The sequence below is a fragment of the Pinus tabuliformis genome, chromosome 6, assembly GCF_031772625.1.
Source record: "Pinus tabuliformis cultivar Carrire ecotype Pingquan chromosome 6, CPIR1, whole genome shotgun sequence".
NCBI lineage: Eukaryota > Viridiplantae > Streptophyta > Pinopsida > Pinales > Pinaceae > Pinus > Pinus tabuliformis.
Window position 1 is genome coordinate 630,129,268 of NC_142292.1, and position 11,576 is coordinate 630,140,843.

Here is an 11,576-nt window from a genome sequence, read left to right on the forward strand (position 1 = left end):
CAACTCTAGTTTCTCACACATGTGGGTGAATTCCTTCCATATTCTTATGATAGAGTATTTCTTTGTTCCCTGCTTGAGTGGGCCTCTTATTTTCTTGAGAGAGAGGAATTATAGGCCTACTTTGATAGCCCAAACAATGAGAGATATGTGACTGTAATAGTACTATTGTAATGAACACAAATAGCCCTCCTTTTCTCGCATGTGTAACGATAATAAGCCCTAGAATATACCTCTAAGTTTCGATGTTTCTTGATTCTTAATTGTTGTCCTTGAAGACCCTTTTCTCGTCCTTTTATTATGGTTTTCTTGTCTCCTTAATTTGTTTATTTCATAGCTCCTTGATTGCATTGTATTGGATTTGAAAACCTCTATTTATAGAGGATTGTCCCTCCTTTTAGGCCAACTTGTTTATTTGTTTGTAGGCCGACTTATTGAGTAGACTTCGGATGGTTTATATGATTGAAGGAGATTCTTTGATGGTGCCTTTGGCTAAGTGAATAATTGACTTTGCTAGAAGGTATTCTCTTCACTTTAATACATATTCATACATGGTGTAACATGCACCTAAGGCCTTCAACATATCCTTTTGACTATTTGACTCACCTATAGAACTTAACATGTGCTCGGCCTATTTCAATGAGAAATAAACTCATTGACATATATTAAAAGATAATATTTCTTTTCTTGAATAAATACAAATATCAAAAGTACATTTATAAAGAGCGGACCTAGTTACATTTCCTTCAACAGCAACAGCCTTATTCAGTAATATAATCTTTTTATTTCTTTTGTGAGTCAAACCATTTGGAGAATTGAGACTTCAAAGTAATTTCAAATTGAAACAATATAACAAAATATAAAAGTTATTAACCAAAATTTCACATAGAAACATTTTAACAAATTATCTATACATAATTAACAACCTCTGTGCATAATTAACAACCTAACAAAATATCATAATTAACAGCCTAACAAAATATCAAAGTTACTCACCAAAATTTTACATGGAAACATTTTAACGAAGGATCCATGCTAATATTAAAATTTAACATTATGTGAGAAATTCCTATGAAATTTAAGTACACAATAATTATCAACTGGACTTAGAAGGTAAAATTTTGTGAGTCGTAGTCAACAAGAATTCCTAAGCACTATTAAAGGTCAACATCCACACATTCGAATCGCTAAGAATTTGAATTTTGTTCCCTTTCTCTTTCGACATTTTCATTTTCTAAATTCTCACAAGATATTTTGTGCATTCTTCAATTCATTCAACGCTTGCACCTAGAATTCACATTCCCATTCACCAGTACAATTCTACAATGTCGATTAGCCAGACTGAAAGGGAAAAGAAAATGACGAAGTCGATTAGTACCTTTCATAGAGGAGGTGGGAAACTATCACTTGCAAATAACACTCTGTCATCCCCTTTGCACCGCATCACCTCACTTAAACCCTGCTCCACCCCCTGAGAGCCCACTTTGAATGATCCATGGTGGTATTTGAATGATGGATCCCTTGAACAAGAATTCATAAACAATTCCATCTTCGCTAAATTTCTTTCTGATGATTCCAACTCGATGAAATTTTCTAGCGAGGTCCTCAATAGTGGATCCATGATCTCGTGTGAAAATAGCTATCTGAAGGGATTTACTTGCTTGAAAAGTTGCTATGAAATGAAGCCTATTCACACCATAACGTGTTGATTCAACAAATATTGAGGTTAAAGGATGTCGAGGGGGTTTTGAACGTGGTTAAATCCCCTGTTAGCAGTCTACAAAGGTTGCTGCAGAGAGTGAAGTCTACGATTACAGAGCTCTACAAATAGATCAGGTTAAATTCCCATAAAGCTTTGCACCTTCATGAGACATTTGAGATTTTGCAGACCAGTATTAGGGTTATGAGACAGGTGAGAAAGATGAGAAAATTGATGGATTCTGAAGGTGCTGGTAGCAAGTTGGACCTCATGAAAGCTACTAAAATGTATAATGAAATCGAAACCCTGAGATAGGAATGTGATATGCTATGCGTCGATGTCTTCGATGAGGATATCCCCTCATTAATGGAAGTGGGTAACTAATTGCGATTAGAGGCGATCAAGGATTTTGAGAGTGAAGTGAATGCTTTGAACCAAGCTAAAGTAGGAAGTTCCTTGTATGTGTATTAAAACATGGAGGAATCGACGTCCACTATAGAGGTCATGATTAGTAAATACAACTCCCAAGATGTTAAGCGTGTGAGTTGGGTATTGGACAGGAAGGCCATGTCAGTTAGTTTTGGTTTGGTCTTTGGCTTGGATGGTATTCATAGGAGAGGTACACCACAGATCAAAGGTGGTTTGAAGGCAAAGGAGGGGCTGTGGAAAAGGATGGGATTGTGTATGGATGAGTTGCATTCAACTGTCATTATAGTGTGGCATTTGCAAAGGGTGCCATCGAAGAAGAGAGAACCATTCATTATTATTTATTTCTTGAAGAAGTAATCCAAGTATGTACTTCTAATTAAATGATATCATCGGTTTCTTCGTCTACAATTTACAATATTTATAACTAGCACTTGTTTTGGTGAATAAAACTAATATTTTTTATTAATTTTCATGGAATGCTACAAGGATTTAAATTTGAAATATCACTTGATCTATATAAATCTGACTACAAATTATCCTCCACATATTCAATTTTTTGATAAATATACTTGATACCATTGTTGGCTTCACCTCCTATTGAAGCCTTTCATAAAAAAGCCCTTCATATGGTTAACCCTATAATTTAGAATTTCTTTATTTGACACACATAATGGAAACATTCTCCCAATGTTCACTACATAAACTATGATCTCTATTGCCAACATCTGATAAAATGAGATCAATTTTCTCTTTCTACGTACTGCCTAGTTTTTTCTAGGAAACTGTATATGATATCAATATGAGAAGGCCAAAGAAAAAAACATAGACTAAGCATTATGGTTTTCTGCTTGTTTATGTTTTCCACCTGATATTTCTGGCATACAAAATATGAAGATCCTTTCTACTCCTTGCCTATGCCTTTCAGTCACTTGATGCCTTTCATCAATGTTCCCATGCTTGTGTTGGATGTGATTGTTGGTTCCTCCTCTTGCCTTGGTCATGAGAGTTTTCATTCACATTGATGAACTGTATGAGCTTACTATTTGGCTTACACATCTTGATCATGGTAGAATTTATATTTCCATCTATATGAAAAAACATATTCCTCTTCACATTCTCCTTGTTGAATTTATGCTTGATGATATGAGCCATAATATTTATAAGAAACAAAACTATGTAATTTCTCAGACTACATAAATATATTAATACACAGAACAATGTGAATATAAATGAGAAAATATGTTCTTTTGATGATCCATCTATGTTCCAACCAATTTATCTCCAACGGAATGTAATTGTAATCAATAAAGAAACTAGTGTGAGACATGACTATACTCCAAAATTATAATGAATTGTAATCGATAAAGAAACTAGTGTGAGACATGACTATACTCCAAAATTATAATGAAATAAATTAGCCAAGTTATGGATTTTCATATTTACAAAGATATAGAAACTATTTAAATTGATAAAAGATAAATTATAAAATGGAATTGCAAAGATAGTATTACTATGATTTTTGGATGCCATGAGAACATCCTTTGAGAAGCTATCACCTCACTTGATTATGCAATTGCTTTTGGTCTACCAATGCCTCTTATAGGATTTTATTCAAACTTGTCTCTATGATCGATTGGCCTCTCCTACAAGTATTAAAAAAGAAAATATGTTTCAACTTTCCTTGAATAGAGACAACAACCAACAACATTCGAGATGCCGCAAATGTCTTTGTAGCGGAACCAAGAATGCCCATGAAATGCACAGTTACAGTTTTAAGCATAGGAATAAGGCCTCATAGTTATTAACCATCTCACCATGTGCCTGTGCCATGTAGCAAAACGAAATGAGTCAACAACATACTAAGATTGTAATTCCATTGATTACAAGGAACAAGTAAAACCTCATATTAAAGAAAGGAAAGTTTCTGCATTGTATTTTGACTTTAAAAACAATAGAGAGAAAGACATTATGAATGTTAACAACATAAATTCATATCCATCAATCCATATGTACCATGTTAAAGATGCTTATGTTATGAAAATAAAATTCTGAAAGATTGCAAGAGGAAGAAAGGAGAGACCCATCTAAAGTAAAAGGCCAGAAAAGGCACTAAGTTCATTCCATTGCAGTTTTTTCTTAATTCATCCTTTCCTAATCCAAGAAACTTGAAATGAAAATCCATTAATATAACATAATTTTTAGCACTAAGATGAAATGAAAAGCCATTCCAAGAAATTTGTTTACTGGTTGAGATTGGATTATCAATTTATCACAAAGTTTGTTTTACCACGAAGGAGTGATAATTATTTTATAATACACTACTACACCAAGAGCACTTTTAAGACAATTTTTTAAGACAAAATAAATATTTTGCCTCAAAAAGTTACTTTTTATTTTAGTTATTTTACATTAAAGTTTAATATCAATTGAATTGTCTTAAATATAAACTTTAAGACAAAAATAATTTGAGACAAAAATATTTAAAGACAAAACTTTATATTTAACTCAAAAAGAGTTTAAGACAAAAACAGTTTGAGACAAAATTATTTTACTACAAAGCTTTGTATTTTAGACAGAAATAGTTTAAAACAAACTTTATATTTTAGACAAAAATATTTTAAGGCAAAACCTTATATTTAAGACAAAAATAGTTTAAGACAAAATTATTTTAAGAGAAAACTTTATATTTAAGACAAAAACATTTTGAGACAAAAATATTTTAATAAAAAGCATTATATTTAAGACAATGACCACTTAAGACGAAACCCATTTAAGACAATTAAAAATTAAGACAAAAACATATCAATTTAAGAATTTACTATGAGGATAACTTTTCTCCTATAGCAAGGTATTGATCATCTGTTAGATCAATTCTTGCTTTGGCTATGCAAATGGGCTGGAAGATCCAACGAATGGATGTAAAATCAACATTTCTCAATAAGGTGATTGAGGAGGTCGAGAAACCAGAAGACTTTGAGACATTTAAATGAAAGTTTCATGTGTGTAGACCCAAGTGAGCATTGTATGGTTTCAAACAATCACCATGTGCTTGGTACACTACGATCGATAGTTATCTCATTGGTTTGGGCTTCACCAAAATCGAAGCGGATGAAAACCTCAATCACATCTTCGTAGAAGGTACATTTCTTATTATTGTCTTATATGTTGTTGATTTAAGTCTAACTAATGATGAGAAGTTGATCAAATCTTGCAAGGTTATTCAAAATGTAGGACGTGGGTCTCATGCAATATTTCCTCTATTTGAAAGTATGGGAAGACTACATGTAATTGCGTGTCTCTCAAGGAAAGTATGCAAATGAGATACTACAAATATTATGCATGGATAGATGTAAACACATGGAGACACATCTAGAAAACAACCAGAGGAAGGAGGATATCACTTCAAGTGAAGAAGTGGATGCTACCATTTATGAACAACTAGTGGGCTCGCCCATGTATCTTGTGAACACATAGCCATATATGTGTTATGCCAAGTTATAGTTAGGCCAACCAGATTATTTTGGAAGGTAGTTAAGCATGTTTTACAGTACCTTAGAGGCAATACCTAGTTTCGACTATGGTATAGGCAAAAAGAGGGAGTGAAGTTGTGTGGCCTCATAGATGCAGATTGGGCGCAAAGTGCATCAGACCGAAAGAATACATCAGGTGGAATTTTTCAGTGTTGAGTTTGTAGTTGTTTCTTGGTACAACATGAAGCAAAGATATGTGGCGCTAAGCTCAGAAGAAGTAGAATACATGGCTACAAGTCAAGCAACATGTGAGGCAATATGAAAGAGTAAGATACTTGTTGGAATGTTTCCCAGATGATGGATCCAACTGTGATCTACTGTGATAATCACAGTTGCATCAAACTCTCTGAGAATCTTGTATTTCATGATTGATCCAAGAATATAGATATCTAGTATCAACATTTATGGGACTATGTGCAAATATGGATAATGTTGCTACAATACATTCCAATAGAGGAAAAAGATCCTAGAATTTTGAAAAAAACTTTTCCAATAGGGAAGTTTGAGTTCCACATGTGCAGGATAGGGGTGGTTGATAATCCCTTTCTTGCTGAGAGGGAGTGTTGAAAAATGGAGAAAGAAATTCTCAATTTTATTTTTCCTTGATTAAATTTATAAAATTTGAATTTCGAGATCAATAGACAACTTGGATGAAGTTAACTTGTGTGACATGGCTTGTGTCACCGGGTTTACTGAGTAAATTGGAGTTGGAGGAGATAGAGTTTAGTTAAGGATGTGGGATTTCTAATTTGTAGCAACCAAATTCAGTTATCTCAAGTTGTTTTTAGTTAAACTAGTTCCAAATATTGGAGGGTCTAGTGGAAGATTAGTTGTGCAGTGGGACTTTAGTGATGAGACACATGTGGATGGTGACTACAAAGTGAGTTGTGAATTGATGAATCCAACAATAGACCTTGTTGATGATGCTGAAGCTTCCTATAAAGAAGTGAATAATATGTGTGATTTAGTTGGTATGATCGTAATTGATGATGACCTCTTTGCAACATATTTTTAGGCATTTAAGTTTGAGAATAGATTCAAAACATGATATTATTGGTATTGACTACATGTTATTTGTATACATCATTTGTATTGTAGTGGTTCATACCATTCCGTTGGGTGTGGTTGTTGATGTGAATAATACTCAACTTCTAGTAAAGATTGATACTAACTCTAATAAGCCTATGGACGCTTGTTTACAAAGGGATACCCCTCTCGACTCAGCTCATTGGATTCTTTGTTTTTTCATTATATTTGTTGTTCTCAACCTTCCTTCCCTAAGGGTTTGATACTATTTTCTTCATTTATTTTACATGGCCCAGTGAGAGAAGAATACTAGAGCTTGTATCCACAACTTTTCCATTTCACTAAGCTACAAATAAAAAGAATCCAATTCTGTAGCCAATATACTAATAGCCTCTTGATACACCTTTGGTGAGCTATGCATAGCTCTCACCTATCACTTTAGCTCAATGAAATGGAATCTAATAACTCTAGTGGGAAAGAGTCCAATTTTATGCTCAAGACACTAGCAGAAATGGAGTAGTTGTGAAGGTAATGAACTCCATTGGGGATTTCCATTTTTATTGCAACAAACAAGAAGAATCTTGGTGTTGGAGGAAGAGATAAAATATATCTACCAAAAACATAATATCATCACTCTCCTGGTGTCATTAATTTTTTTTAACTCATTCAAATGTAGGTAATGTATAAGGATTCATTAATGTATATGAAATTTTCTCTCTTTCCGATAGAAAAATAGGTTAACCCTAGTATTAATATACAAAATAAGGTTCATTAATATGTATGGTTCAATTTCGTTTAATGATCCTATTTCTCCAAAGGACATCTTTTTTTTTTAATTTTGTTTGGTTTAAGATATGGTTATACCTTTAAATATGACGTAATTTTGGGTAAAATTAGAAGTGGAACAACAATTTGGGGTTTGAATTTCCTTTGTAGTAGTAGGCTACTGGAATTTTCCATCGAAATGTTTTGTTGTGGCCCAATATAGAATAATATTTGGATGGAAATTTTTATTATGGGTGGCATGTTCTTTAGCCCTTCAACTCATTATATTCTTTGTTTGTTCATGGTATTTGTTTTCCTCAACTTTCCTTTTCCAAGGGGTTGATAATATTTTCTTTATTAATTTGTCATGGCCCAATGAAAGAAGAAGAATGCGGCTTGTCTCCATAGCTTTTCCATTTCTCTGAGTTACAAATAAAACAATCCAATTCTATAGCCAAGAGACTAATAGCCTCTTGATACACCTTTAGTGAACTATGCATGAAGACCTTGGATGAGGGTATAACTACAATCTAGGTTTTTGAACTCAAGAGTTGGTTCTTACACACATTTAAAATCTACCCCTTTTCCCATTTGATCATTGTTTTCATACTGATGTTTTATATTCTAGATCATTTGATTAAAATTTGTAAGTATATCTAAATGTATTCATGATTTGGTAGGCATATTTTGATGTAAATGAAGCTTTTATATCTTCAAGAAAGACCTTTCCTAGAGTGGACAATGAGGTGGTGAAAAAATTTATATGTTGACAAATGCTCTGTTCCTACTGTTTGGATTATTATCTTCAATTTATTGGCTATATAAGTGTTTCCACTTCTTTCATCTTAAGTTACTTTGTTCGCATTTTATGCTCATGTTTCTTCGGCTATATTGATCTCATTTTTTTGTTTATCTCTAGATATATTGGTGAATTGTTGTCACTACCTTTTAAATCAATGGTTGTAGACTCTTCATTGGCATCATAAAGTGGAGGAAAATATCTTCAACTATTTTTTGTGCCATGTTTATAATGTTCACCATTGTATAAGCATTTTAAATATCCTAAAACGACCGCAATATAGTTTGAAACCAAATTCCAACAATCTAGCTATGTTAGCATGATCAACAGGATCCAATGTTTCATGATGAGAATAAATTAACAATGCCATATTTGGGGATCTCATGTAGTCACTCTCATTCATGGATGATGTAGTGTAAGTCCATTTCTTTTTTCTAAATTTGGATTACAACAAAAGGAGGCTTCAATTGGGTTCCAGTTATTGTAGCCATGCAATGTATTTGAAACTGGGAGTCCTTGAACCTGTAGATCATTGTTCCATTGTAATACATATTGCAGATTATGGTTCTTACATTTTTTCTAGAGATGGTTAAAATTCTTGAATTTTTATCAGCTTACTCTCATTGCTGAGAGATGAATATTCTTTGAGCAAGAACTATGGAAATTTAATATGTACTTTGGAAACCTCAATATTATTTGAGATTATCTCACACTTAACAAGCTCCTCTATCCAAGAGTTCTAGTAATTTTAAATAACATTATCTATTATTCTAGGTGGATGGAATGATATGTATGCCCACATGCACATATTTAATCCATTAAAATATATCTTAATGTCAATCCTTTAATGCACGACAAAGAAATATTAAATCGATGAAAATTAAACCAACCTTTTTCTAAAAATGGTATGCAAATGAATGATAATATTTTATTCATTTGGACTAACACTATCTCACTTGATATCAACTCTCATGTAGTTTATCTATCGCAATCTGTAGCTCTTTCCAAAATGAACGTTGAAGACCTACCATGAAAGTAAACATGAATTGATGCACAATAATAATAATAAAAAAACCATATTTTTAGTTGTTGTTAGGCATGTTATTGTTGGGTAAGGAGAGTTTATAGAAATAGGCATTATTGGTCCCACATTTGTTCAATCAAGATTTGCGCAAGGATGGAGTTTCGAGAGTCTCTCGATTTATTGGAGATTTTACAAAGACCCATGGCCTTACTGTCTCCACACTAGAGGAACCTTTAGAGTGGACTCACCATGCAGAGCCTTGAAAAGCTATTTTCCCTACTGAAATGAATTTGAAGAGCCACACAAATCTATTTTCTGAGCTATTGATGTGATAATTAATTAAAGAAACTTTACCGAATACATTCAAATGTTATGTGCTTAAACTCCATGATGAGAGAATAATAATGTTCAAAGTTGATGAGTGAAGCCCAGTAAATGAAATATGGCTAGAGCTCGATCCTTCAAAGGAGAGTCTCAAAATTGACCCTATCTTCATGACTCATCATTGTCACTCATAGTTGAGGTTGCGTCCACACTTATGTTGAAGAGGCTATTCAAAAGGATCTATTAGATTCTCCACAACATCAAACAAACAAAGCATGTTGAAACATAGCAATAAACTATGCAATTGGGATAGAGAAAGCTTTAAAGAGTTGCCACATGTAACTTCCCTCACTAGGGATTCTTAGAAAACCCTCAGGAACATTAGAGATTTTTTTTAAACAACATCTTTAGAGTGCACTCAAAACACACTACCTCTAGACAGGAAATAACATCAAACTTATATATAAGTAATTACAAAATTCAAAATATTTAAACAAAGCAAGAAGTTCATTGAGAATTTGTTATTTCATTGTAGTTAATGGTCTCTCTTTAGAGTTTGGACATTAATCTATGAGACATGAAGATGGGATTATTTTTCTATTACTCCTTGTCGTCTATGACATGGGACTATAGTAATCGATTGTATTAGTTAACATTAGTAATTGTGCATATTAATACAATTTTTTTTATGAACTTTACCATGTTCATAAAATGACCATTGTTCTCTGTGTTCTCAACCTATAAATTTATCAATTTAACTTTGAGGACCAATAAGATATTTGATGGTATTATTTGGGCTCTTCCTGAGGAATACAAACCATATCATTGATATTATTCATACTGATCCAGGTGACTCTAGAGATGCACACAGGACAAAGAGGACTCAAGAAAGCTCAAAAATCAAAGTGCTTGGATTATGCTTGAACTAGGACCACAACATAGATTTCGTCGTCATGATTGTAGTGGTGCAAATGGTTCATCAATCCGAGTCTGGATGAGGAAGTTAGGAGTAGTCAAAGTTGGGTTCACTTTTTACTGACTGGGCAGGGTTAAGGAGGTCACAATTTGGACAGAACCTAGGCATCGGATTATCGCCAACGCCAACAAGATTTTGGGTGAAATTGTGGCCTAGTTAAAAAGTCTCCTTCTACCAAATTTGGGAATTTTCAAAAATGATTTTTTGTACTAAAAAAATTAAAAATATATATAAAAGAGGTGGGTGGTGGGTCACCACCCCCACCACCCCACACCTCTCCTTACCACCATTAACAATATGTTTGTATTAAGGTGAGGCCATCAGGGGTTGAACCCGCCTAGCCACGTAGGCTAGCCCCCACCAGCTGGTGCCATAAATAACACCCATTAAACAATAATGGCCCACCTAAAATGTACTACCAACCATGAATGCGCCTCAAATCGTGAATATGTGCTCGATTGGGATATGGGGTGGGCAGCCCAATGTAGACTTGACCTCTTTAACAATTTTTTTTTTTTTTAAATAACAAACCATGCACTAAAATGGAAGGGACGGGGTTTGACCACCCGACCTCCTCCTTACTATTCGAGATATTTAACAACTTGCCAAAAAAACTTATTGGTAAGTCTAACCAACATTATTTTATATAAACCCGTCATTTTCCTAGTGCGCCCAGGCATGGAGGAACCAGGAGCGGGCATGAATTTCGACGAAAGAGGAGGTAGCGCACGCAGTTCATGGCAACATTTTGTAGGAGGTTTGAATTTTCACTTTGTCAAATTTTGACAAATTTTATAAAGTTTCAATACTTCTCAACGCCACAAATGCAATGTCATTTTCCATTTCTCCATCAAATTTCTACATTTTTTAGCCATTTTTTAGTATGCAGGTGGAACCATGATTGCTGCAAGAACAGGGAGCGAAACCATGATCCTTGAAATTTTCCCGAGGAGGTAATAATTCTCCATGTAAGAATATAGTCAAGTTTACAGTCCTTTTTCATGGTT

General features: G+C 33.8%; 1 pseudogene; it reads left to right on the forward strand.

The window, feature by feature from the left end:
* The first annotated feature begins 1,355 nt into the window (after positions 1-1,355).
* LOC149260208 (conserved oligomeric Golgi complex subunit 5-like) lies at positions 1,356-2,505 on the forward strand (annotated as a pseudogene).
* The last annotated feature ends 9,071 nt before the right edge of the window (positions 2,506-11,576 follow it).